The following is a 12,775-nucleotide window of genomic DNA, read 5'->3' as shown; positions in this document are numbered from 1 at the left end:
TGATGCTCGGCCTATATATCCTTCATTCCCCCTCAAACTTGTGGTGGGGGCAACATCAACACCAAGTTTGAACCTTAACTCTTCAAAGGCTTTCCTCGCTAGAGACTTAGTGAATATATCCGCAATCTGTAGAGTTGCTGGGATGTGCCTTGTCTCTATTAAACCCAAAGCTACCTGCTCCCTTATACAGTGATAATCAGTGTCAAAGTGTTTTGAGCGTTTGTGCATCGCCGGATTAGTGCTCAAGTACACAGCTGATAGATTATCACAGAGAAGGAGTGTTGACTGAGGCTGATGCAGTCCAATGTCTCTTAGTAGGAATGAAATCCAAGTGATCTCTTGTGCTGTTGCTCCAAGAGCTCTATATTCCGCTTCAGTGGAGGATCTAGAGACAGTCGGTTGCCTTTTTGCTGACCAAGATATTAAGTTTGAACCCAGTAATGTGCAGAAACCAGTTGTAGACCTTCTTGTTTCCTTGCAACCAGCCCAGTCACTATCACAAAACGCAGAGAGTTGCATAGCTGAGTCTTTGCGTATGTGTAGACCAAGGGTAGCTGTTCCTTTAATATACCATAGTATCCTTTTGAGGAAGCAGAAGTCTGCATCTGTTGGAGCGTGCATCCTTTGGCAAACAAAGTTAACTGCATACTGAATGTCTGGCCTTGTGATTGTCAGATATTGAAGTTTCCCTGCAACACTCCTGAAGTATGTTGGCTCAGCAAAGAGAGGGGATTCTTCATAATCCGGACGCAGAGGTAGTGGAGTTGCTACAGGATTGCATTCACTCATAACCGTCTGTTGTAGAATGTCCTTTGTGTAGCTTGTCTGATGCAAGAACATTCCACCATCATGAGCTTGTATTTCAATACCCAAGAAACAGCTAGGCTGACCAAGATCTTTCATAGAGAACCTCTGATTCAGTGCAAACAAAAGTTGATTCAGGAGAGTACTGTCACTTCCTGTAAGTAGAATATCATCAACGTAGAGGAGAAGAACAAGAGTTTTCTTCTTGTGATGATAGGTAAACAGAGACGGGTCAGACTTGCTGCATACGAAACCAAACTCTATCAGGAATTGACTGAACGTATCAAACCAGGCCCCCGGTGCTTGCTTAAGACCATATAGTGCTTTAGTAAGTTGACAGACATGATCCGGCTTGTCTGTATCTTCAAATCCTTCAGGTTGATACATAAAGACCGGCTCCTGTAGTTCTCCATGTAGAAACGCGCTAGCAACATCAAGTTGCTTCACTGGCCATTCCTTAGCGATAGCTATATTAAGAAGAAGTCTGATTGTAGCCGTCCTCACAACTGGACTGAAGGTCTCTAGATAATCTACTCCTTCTTCCTGCCACACCCTCTTGCAACCAAGCGAGCTCTACCTTTGCGCACAGTACCATCAGAGTTAAATATTTCACTATTTTGGAGTACTCCCAAGCATGATGAAAAGCTACACAAAAGCATCTAAATAAACTATTCTTATCAGGAATCTAACATATCGAAGACCTCCAACTCTTCTTGTCTAACATATCGAAGACCTCCAACTCTTCTTGTCATTCTCTCTGATAGTTAAGAGTTCACAAGCATCTAAGTAAAGAGATGAGAGTAGACGGAAGACCTTAGATCTTTGTTTCGGATCGTTGGAAAAATGTAGAACTTACTGGACATAAGAAAGTCATGAATTAACAACGGAAAGAAGAAGCATATAGTAGGTCCTGGCAGAGTCAACATTAATCAAATTATTGAAGGTCACAAAATTAAGGAATACTCCCTCTGTTTCATTAAGATAATAGTTTTAGAAAGAAATTTTATTTTAAAAAGATAGATTTTTTTATGTTTTCTATAAAAAATTACAAATTTCAATCAAATTAATTGGAATTATGGAAAGACTATTAGTTAAAAAGCATTTGAACTTGATAATTTCAAAAAACGATGCATGATTAATGTTCTCTTAATATGTGTGTAAACACCAAAACATCTATCTTTAAAAAATGGAGGGAGTATTATATAAGACATTCATATGTAGTTTGACACTATAGCATTTGTTATCGTCTTGAGGAAAGTATGTAAGCGTTAAAATATATATTTGATTACTAAAACTTATTCATATATGATGAGTTATTGACTATAAAATTTTAATGTTTCATTTACTTTTGTGTTTCTTAACCTTGAGAACTGTTTTTGGATGGATTTTCCTCCGTATTTTGAACCTTACTTTTATTTACTGATAAATTCGGGATTTTTAATGTAAAAGTTTCTCAAACAAAACAAAATTAGAGTAATTTAAACTAAAATGTAATAGCCCAATGTAACAACCCCCTACCCCATCAAATTAAATTTATTGTATCGTTAAATGAAAACAATATTATTTTAGAGAAGCGGATAAGGAGTTTGAAGTTGTGTTATGCATATTCAAGTAGGAAAAAAATCATTAAAACACATATATAAGAATTTGCAATACAACAGCCACACATATTAAGAATTATGGCAATTTTCCTAAAAAAGTCCATAAAAGTTTGTATCACAAAAAAAAAAACACACACACAAGGATAAGAAAACTAAAATAGTCTTCGTTAAATAGCAAAAAGACTAAGTTACTCTTAATGAGTAATATATTTAATATAAAAAAATATTTTAAAAATATATATTTAAAGTTTTATACACTAAATTCGAAATTCTAGACTCAAAATCTTAATCAGCAAACTCTAAATTCGAAATTCTAGACTCAAAATCTTAATCAGCAAACTCTAAAACCTCACCTTTCGAAAAACTAAATCTTAATTTTTAACAAATTAATTAACCCTAGGAAGATATCTGTCTTTAAACAACTAAACTAGGGGAATTTTCCAAATATAACATATATATTCATTTGAAACATAAAATTACACTCTATATTCAATCAAATGCAAAACTAAACTAAACGGTATCAAAATTACTATTTAATCCTTATGACTAAAATATATATATTATTTTACGATTTTATCTTTCAAAAGTCTACTTTTAATAAATAAAAGTCTACGCGATGTAAATTTCCTAAGAAGTCTACAATGTAGAATGATTCAGAAATGTACATCGTAATTTGATCTAATAATTTAATTTTAAAAATGTATAAAAGTAATTTTTGTGAATTTTATTTATAAAACATCAAAACTAATATGACGTATATAAATAAAATTTAATATAATTGAACAATTAAATATATATATATATATATATATATATATATATATATTGACTTGTTAACTATCTATTGGACAATATTCATGGTTTAGGAACAAAATATTCTAACATGTAGGGTTAGATTTTAGATTTTGATTTTTTTTTTAATTTCATTGACCTACATTTACATATCAATGTTGAGTAGTTTATATTTTACATATTTTGGTATTTGATAAAATGATTAATTAAGATTTTTTTTCTTATCAAATACACATTTAGGGGTTGGAATTTGTTGTTTAGGGTACAATAGACGTATAATGAGTCTACTCAGTTTTACGTAATAGTAGACGTCTACTAGGATTTGAGAGTACAGAAAATATTCTTAAATTAAATTTATTTTTATGAAAAATGTGAAACATATATTAAAATAATTAGAAGAATAAAAAGCGTAAAAATTAAATTTATATATTTAATTATTGTAAAGAAATAAAGAACAAAAAAAATCCTAGTAGACTTATTTGTAAGTCTACCAAACAGAAAAAAAATTAAATTACAAAACTCAAAATAATTAATTTTAGTTTTTGTATGAATAAATTAAATGATAATCTTCAAAATAATATTCAAAAATTGTCAGATCGTATATTTAAATTATTAAAAACTAAAGAATAAAAAAAATAATAAAATTGCCATACTAGACTTCCAAAAAAAACTACTTACAATAAAATATACTCCAAAATTTTAGTTTTATTAGACTTCAAAAGGCTATAGTGTCGTAAATTTTAATTTAATTACAATTTTTGGCTTCCTATATAAATGAAATTTACGCAATCTTCCTATTAATAGCTGCACAATTTTCTAAAACTGTCTCACTTCTGTCTAAAACTCTCTTCCTTCTCCCTAAAACACTCTTATTTGTCTCTAAATTCTTTGAATGTGAAGAAATGTTTTTGTTTAATTTGTCAATTTTTTTCTCATGTCTTTCTCACAATATTATCTTGTTTTTATAGGTATTATTATTCATGCTTTTTATCTTCCCTTCTAAAAACGGAAGTTTTAGATCTATAGATTTAAATGTATATTTTATGTTTATATTCAATCTTTGTGCATTTACTTTGCTACTATTTTATCTTATAAACTAAGATCAGTCCGTCCGACGAGTGGGAAGTTATAAACTTATAATAAAAGTTATCTTATATTAATTTATAAAGTATTTAAAATTATAAATTGAAAAATATTATAAACAAATAATAATATAAAGAATTCTGAGATCATATTGTTATTTTTACCAAATTTATTTGTTTTGAATTAAAATGACAATAAACTTCATTATTTTTAATAAATCTCTAGTGGTGTGTTGATATTTGTGTTGTTCAATTTTATATTTTATTTTGTTGGATTGTTGTATAATTTGAAATACATGTCATGTATTTTCTATCGGTTTCGACGAAGCTGTATTCTATTAGTGTGATGTGATTGCTTTATGTAAATTAACTTTTTGTGTTTAATAATGTACTGTATAAATGTGCACATTACAAAATATATATGTTGCAGAAAAAAGACATAGAAAAATTGTTATAAAAGAGTGATGTTTTTTTATCTATGACGAACATAAATCCGCTAATATGTTGTATCCTCTAAATCCTTGTGTTTAATAACTTATTGTATCAATGTGTACATTACAAAATATATATATATTTTTTAAATTCTTTGGGTTCTTCTACTTAATTTAGTAAATAATGTTTAAAAGACTTTAATTTTACAAAATCAACAACAATTTCATACTTTTTCTTTTCCAATTATTGGCAAACTATATATTTTTAACTGTAGGGAAAAAAAGATCAAACTATTTTGCAGAAATTGTGTATTTCAGTATATTATCAACTGCTGAAAAATGATTTAAAAAAAAAATGGAATTGAAAATTAAATACTAATTAGAGAAAATTATGGCTAAATGTCTTAGTAGATTTTATCTTAGTAGTAAAGAGTTTGAAGATTTAACATACAGTTGAAATCTAACAAAATAACTCGTTCTCAATAAAAAATGATAGAATTTCAAACTATTTAAAATTTCATTATTTCAGTTGTGTCCATATAGGTTCTTGTAATCAAAATACCTTTAATTGATAATATTGAGTATATTTTACAATATAACCGATTGTCTTCAATATTTTCCTTTTTTTCATTTTTTCTTTGCTGTACTTAACTTTTTCCTAGCTTTTTTTTCTGAAAAATCTTACCGTGGTTCTACTTCTTTTCCACAACTCTGTCGGCACTCTACCACATGTTTTCTTGTTTCGAAGCTGCAATATTCGATGAAAATCAAATGATGGACTTAGCTTCGCACCACTTAGTCCAGGCCCAAGTCAAATTAATTTAGCCATTTCATAAAATAATACAAACAACGATATACAAATATCAGTGTGGTTTCTGTAAATTAGTATTATGTTTCAAAAATAAACTAAAACTCAAATATAAAAATACTACTAATCCATACAAAACAATAATTTCTAAATAACCATTTACTAGTTGAAACTCTAACCAAGAAACCTCATATTTGCGATGATTATTATAAATGTTATTTTGGGTTGCCTAATTCAAAAACAAAAGTATACATCTTAAAATGAGTACAATGAAAGTTTCAAAATTCCCAGATGAGTTAACTTATATTGGAAAGCTAACAAAATAACTCGTTTTAATGGTAAAATGAAAAAAAAATTGACATTAAAATAAACTAATAAAGTATTTCTTTGTGTCCAAACTTTCACTTGTTTTCCCTTGATTAACCTTGGAGTAACTGTGGAAAATGGCACACATTAATGCAAATGGGAGGTGCACACAAATGAATCCACGACCCTCTCCCAAAACGTGTGGCCCTATATAGAGTGTAGTAGGGTGGTGCTTTAGCACCCATGTTGTTTAGCACCTGCCACAAGACTACCATCATGGTTTTAAGATTTACTTTCATACAAGATTTAACATATATATAGTTGAAATCTAACAAAATAACTCGTTCTTAATAAAACATGAAAGAATTTAAAACTATAAAGATGTCATACTTTCAGTTGCGTCCATATATGTTCTCGTAATCACAAATACTTTTAAATGATAATATTGAGTATATTTTACAATATAATCAATCGGCTTCAATATTTTTCCTTTTGTCTTTTTTTCTTTTCTTTTCTGTTCTTAACTTTTTCCTAGCTTTTTTTTATGAAAAATCTTACTGCTGTTCTACTTCTTCCACCACTCGGTCGACATTCTACCACATGTCTGCTTGTTTCAAAACCGCAGATTCGATGATAATCAAATGATGGACTTAGTTTTGCACCACTTCGTCCATGCCAAGTAAAATTAAATTGACGTTGTGGGCCATTCCATCAAATAATACATACAACGATATCTAATTATCAATGTGGATTCTGTAAATTAGTATTATGTTTTTAAAATAGACTAAAACGCTAATATAATGATACTACTAACATATATATAGTTGAAATCTTAATAAATATTGCGTTTTTAATAAAAAATGAAAGGGAATTTCAAACTATATAAAATGTCATACTTTCAACTTTCTCCATATACGTTCTTGTAATCACAAATACCTTTACAAGAATATATTTTACAATATAATCAATCGTCTTCAATATTTTCCCTTTTGTCTTTTTCTTTTCTTTTCTATACTTAACTTTTTCCTAGCTTTTTTTCGGAAAAATATTACCGAGCTTCTACTATTCTTCCACCACTCTGCTGGCACTCTACCACATGTCTGCTTTTTTCGAAGCCGCATTATTTGAGAAAATCAAATGATGGACTTAGCTTCGCACCACTTCTTCCAGGCCCAAGTCAAAGTAATTTGACGTTGTGGACCATTTCATCAAATAATACATATGATGATATATAAATATCAATGTGGTTTCTTTTTTTTTTGTCAACTGGATTTTATTAAGTGGGTCGAAGCCTAAACGGGCAAAGCCCAACAAACTAAACAAGGAAGGCCAAAGAAACGTGCCAAACTTAACATTAAAACTATGGGCCGTAAGCCCATAGAGAAACCGTCGAGGAAGAAAGGACACATCTCCCACCGCGTGTACGTTCACCCTGCGATGTATGTACACGTGTCAAGAAGGTGGTCCACTTTTGTCCGTCGGTTAAGGAGAAGCGGCATGATGAACCTCCGCCGTCAGCAGAATATAAACGGTGAAGAACCGCCCAACAGGAACAGTCTTCATAGAGATCCTAGATGCCACCGGATCTACGATTCGAAGAAGAGAAATTCCCAAAATCGGCTAATCGAGCGAGATGCAAGCAACAAATCAAGAACAAAACATTCAGGAGTGGTTTTCTTACCAAATATATTCATTTGAGGATTGAAGTTGATGACGTGGCAAAGAATTATTGGTTCAAGAGGAAGAGAGGATATGGCGAAAATTCATTGGTTGAAGAGGAAGCGATGTGGCGCGATATCAGTGAAGCCAAGTGTCGATTTCTGATTGGCTGGGAGAGGAGGACGTGTGGCAACACCAGGGAGGCCCTCTAGAAGCTGAGACTCTTGTCTTGGTGTGGAGAGATCTCATCCATTTTTCACCATGATCTCCATTTGTCACCATTTCCCCCATGAAAGTTTGATTTCCATTTGTTTAGGTAAGCCTTACGGAAAAAAGGTCGGATATAATCTCAAGAAATCTCTTTGACACCAGAAACAGCTTATGGATCATTTCAGGTGGTAACCACCGAAGAATATCAGACATAACATCAATGTTGTTTAGAACCTCACAAACACTCAAATTGGACGTCATCGCAAATTGGTCTTCGCCCTGGCAGAAGAAGATATTTCAACACAAAACTGTTTCTTCGATCATCCGTAATAGAAGACCAGGGCAGTTAAAAAGACACATTTCAAGTGTTTGAAGTTAGTGAAGCAGAAGATGCATACTAAAGTACTAGTAAAACTGTGTCTTTGATCATCAGTAAGAGAATACTAATGCAGTTAAACAAAGAACACATACCAAATGAAAATGCAACATCAATGATTCATCAGGTGGAGAAACTATTATCAGACTAAACACATCGTCAATAAATCGAAGATGCAAGCAAGCAAACTGAAACAAAAAGTTCTCTAGTAGATAACGTAGCCGAAGAAGGTTCATCAGTTTGGTCATCTTTTCCACTCTTAGTATTCTCGCATATGGATAACACCTCGTCATTCCCTATCTCTGAACCATGGACACGCTGAAGCTTCCCAGAGAATTTCAACTGTAAGGAACTAAGTTAGTTTAGTACACAATACGCATATATAAAGGGTCAAAACTCAAAATAACAACTTCCCAAACACCTGAAATCACTGTTACCTTAGAGTTAGCAATGTGCGGAGAATGTTGTACACATGATCCTGGTATGGCTAAGTGGATGTCACCTCTCATACTATTACTGTTATTATGTTCCAACTCCTCCACATCATGCGACAAACAATTAACCTGGCCTTCAAATTTGTCAACCTTCTCGATTGTTTTCTTGGCAAGTTCGTGATACATCTGAGTTGCAACATTTCTAATGGTTTCCTCTAAATTTTTATTCTTTCTCTTCTTGAGCTGATAACTTGGGAATTCTTCGTCTGAATCAGTATTGGTGGTTGGCGGTGATCTTCTTTATTTCTTTGATTGCTCACCTGAATCTGGCTCTAACATGGCCGTCACAATCACCTTACATAAGAAAAAAAAAATATTATTGTGCAGAACATTCCCACACCTTTGCATTAGAAAAAAAATGTGCAAGAATACATAACCGGCCATCCTGGAGGTTTTTTTGAAGATAAGCTTTCTTCGTTTCAGATCCTTTGAACATGAGCATCAGTGGTGGTGTTTCTGATGTAGGAAGATCTCTATTTTGGTTTCCAAGAACCATTCACAGTCTTGGCACAGCTACATATACCAATATCTGAAGAACCTGAATGAATCCATTGACTGAATAAGATTCCTTCGACAACCTTTCAGGAGTGATGCCTTTAATACAGAAAACAAGGTCAGTGACAGCTTCATATCCCCATGGGTGCTGCTCAAATGTTTCCAAATCTATCACCATTTCTGCAAGATGCTGAGGAATAGCAGACTTGCAATTAACACCTAGCAAACCACCAGAGAAAATAGCCAAATAACATAACCTAATCTTATCCTCTTTCGACCACTGTAGTATGTCATTTCCACTATTGCACAACGAAACTATGTCATTAGCGGATTGGGAACAAACTTTTTTCTGTCTAAACTTTATAAGATAGAAAAATCTTTTGAGATCCTCATTATTTTAAAGTTTAGAAAGAAAAAAGTTTGTTCCGCATCCGCTAATGACATAGTTACGTTGTGCAATAGTGAAAATGACATACAACAGTAGTCAAAAGAAGATAAGATTAGGTTATGTTATTTGGCTGCTTTGTCTGGTGGTTTGCTAGGTGTTAATTGCAAGTCTGCTATTCCTCAGCATCTTGCATAAATGGTGATGGATTTGGAAACATTTGAGCAGCATCCATGGGGATATGAAGCTTTCACTGACCTTGTTTTCAGTATTAAAGGCATCACTCCTGAAAGGTTGTCGAAGGAATCTTATTCAATCAATGGATTCTTTCAGGTTCTTCAGATATGGGAATATGTCGAGACTGGGAATGGTTCTTGGAAACCAAAATAGAGATATTCCTACATCAGAAACACCAACACCACCACTGCTGCTCATGTTCAGAGGATCTGAAACGAACAAAGCTTATCTTCAAAAGAACCTTCAGGATAGCCGGGTATGTATTCTTGCACGTTTTTTTTTCCTAATGCAGACGTCTAGGAATGTTCTGCACAATAATATATATATATTTTTTGCATGGTGATTGTGATGGCCATGTTAGAGCCAGATTCAGGTGAACACTTAAAGAAAAAATGAAGATCACCGCCAACCACCAATACTGATTTAGACGAAGAATTCTCAAGTTATCAGCTCAAGAAGAAGAGAAAGTTGTCACTACTAGAAATGTTGTCACTCAGATGTATCACGAACTTGCCAAGAAAACAATCGAGAAGGTTGATAAATTTGAAGGTCAGGTTAGTGGTTTGTCGCATGATGTGGAGGAGTTGAAACATGATAATAGTATGAGAGGTGACAACCACTTAGCCACAACATGATCATGTGTACAACCTTCTCCGCACATTGCTAACTCTAAGGTAACAGTGATTTCTGGTGTTTGGGAAGTTGTTCTGAGTTCTGACCCTTTATATATGCGTATTGTGTGCTAAACTAACTTGGTTACTTACAGTTGCATGTCATCGGGAAGCTTCAGTGTGTCCATGGTTCAGAGATAGGGTATAAGTAACTCTATACCTCTGCGGAAACAACGATCAAGCTTTACTTTCAGCTCTGTGCAGTCTCCAAAGAATTTTCCAAAGGGATGGTCCAAGTAAAACTTTTGGAATTCCTCAATTATCTGGAAAAACATGTCACATACATAAGAATTACAAGAACAACAAAAGAGGTCATCCTTTTGATTTAAATGTAGTTATATAACTTGAGTCCACTCATAACAATTGCACTATAAGATTTACAAACAACTATATAGCTTGATGACTGCAACTGTTATAATAAGTGCATTGCAAGATTTACAAAAGCTCATATCTATCTCCTTTGTATAATGTTCTAACACACTGTCACATGAATGGTACACAAACTAGGATCTAATTCTCAAAGAGGTAGAGATTACAACTAACTAGTAAGTATGAATGAAGTGAGAGAAGAAATGACATAAACTCACCTCGAGACACATTGGATGTCTATGTGGTGTAAGTGGAGGATGCATCTTTTTTCTTTAAAGTTCCGTCAGAAGACAAAACACAAAACTCAGAATCATTTGAAAAAATAGTAAAAATCAGATCTTTAAATTCTCTGGTGAAAGCCGAAGAGGTAACAACATCAGAACAAGGGCAAGACCCGGAGTTGTAAGATCAATTGATTCAATTTCCCCCAAATTAACAAGACATGACAGAACCACAAGATTCCAGTAAGTAGGGATGTCAATTGGACGGACTGGGCGGATTTGGGCGTGTCCAGATGGGCTTATTTTTTTCTGGACGTTTTTGGTCGAAGCCCAAATAGGACCATGTTCAAATTGGACCATGACCAGTTGGACTGCCCATGAGGTCCAGACGTCCACTTAATGTAAAAAGTCTAATTTTCAATTTAAAAGATGTACATATTCTAAATTTCATATATAACATCTTAAACTTAATTAAACGTCATGTTCTACCAAAGATACTTAGACTTAAACTCCATGTTTTACATTAAGGTACTTAAACTTAGAGTTAAACTTCATGGAAGTGAACAAGTTAATCCACACAAGTCTATTTAGTTAAACATGCAAGTAAATCAGTATAAAAATCACAGCAACCAAGTAAAGAGACATATCAACAATACAGCCAAGTAAAGATATATATCTACAAATATTTTAGTATAAAAATCAGTAGAAAATCAGAAAACATTGACGGAAAAAGTCGGCTCATATACTTGCAAAGAGCACGGGTTCGAACATTGAATGACGACTCAGAAGACACAATTGTAATGGGAATTGATCAAAGAACATCACACTTGTAAAATCATCTTGTACAGGATCAGGACCATGATCATCTTCATTCTGATCCATCATCTCATCAACACTCAAATAATCATCATCATTTAGATTCAAAGCATCCTCATCCATCCGAACAAAGGAGATTAAAGACAACCATTACACCAATATACCAATACACACGATTAAATGTAAACGTATTCAAAACTTTAACATTAACAAGACTGAAACATATTTATCTCCACTAAAGAAAGATCCCTCAGAAGAAAAACTCATATGAGGCAAAAGAGAACATGAACCACTAAATGAGAACATGAACCAAATATAACCTTTGCAACGAATCTAGCTTGCAATGAAGCTTGCACCGTTGTACGGATGTATACTGGACATGTTGAGTGACAAGCCTGCATTAACAAACCCAAGATGATAAACAAGATGATAACAAAGCTTAGCATTAACAAACCCATCAAACCGAGCCAAAGCAAACAACCAAACTTGAAGAACCCATCAAAGTTCAAACCTTGAATCCCAAGTTACAAGTCAATAGAACCCATCAAACCCATCAAAGATCAAAACTAGAATCACAAGTTACAAGTCAATCGAACCCATCAAACTCGGAATCCCTAAATCGAGAGAGACCCATCAAACCTAGAATCGCAAACCCATCAAAGTTCAAACATAGAATCACAAGTTACAAGTCAATCGAACCCATCAAACCCAAAATCCCTAAATCGAGAGAGACCCATCAAACCTAGAATCGCAAACCCATCAAATTTCAAACCTAGAATGTTCTCTCTATCTGAGGAGGTGAAGATGAAGAATACCTTGATGAACTCGTGTCTTTACTATGACGCAGTTAGAGAGAATCATGAGTCGCTGAAGGCCAGAAAAGAAATTATAATTTTCCCCAGTTTCATTAACCCTAGATATTTTTAATATTTGGGCCACCCATGTTCATTTGGTTTTGCCCATTTGGGCCATGGGTGTATTTGGGCGTCATCCATTTGGACAAAACATTTTTCGGGCA

The sequence above is a fragment of the Brassica napus genome, chromosome C4 (assembly GCF_020379485.1).
Source record: "Brassica napus cultivar Da-Ae chromosome C4, Da-Ae, whole genome shotgun sequence".
Lineage (NCBI taxonomy): Eukaryota > Viridiplantae > Streptophyta > Magnoliopsida > Brassicales > Brassicaceae > Brassica > Brassica napus.
Note: the sequence above shows the minus strand (reverse complement) of the source record.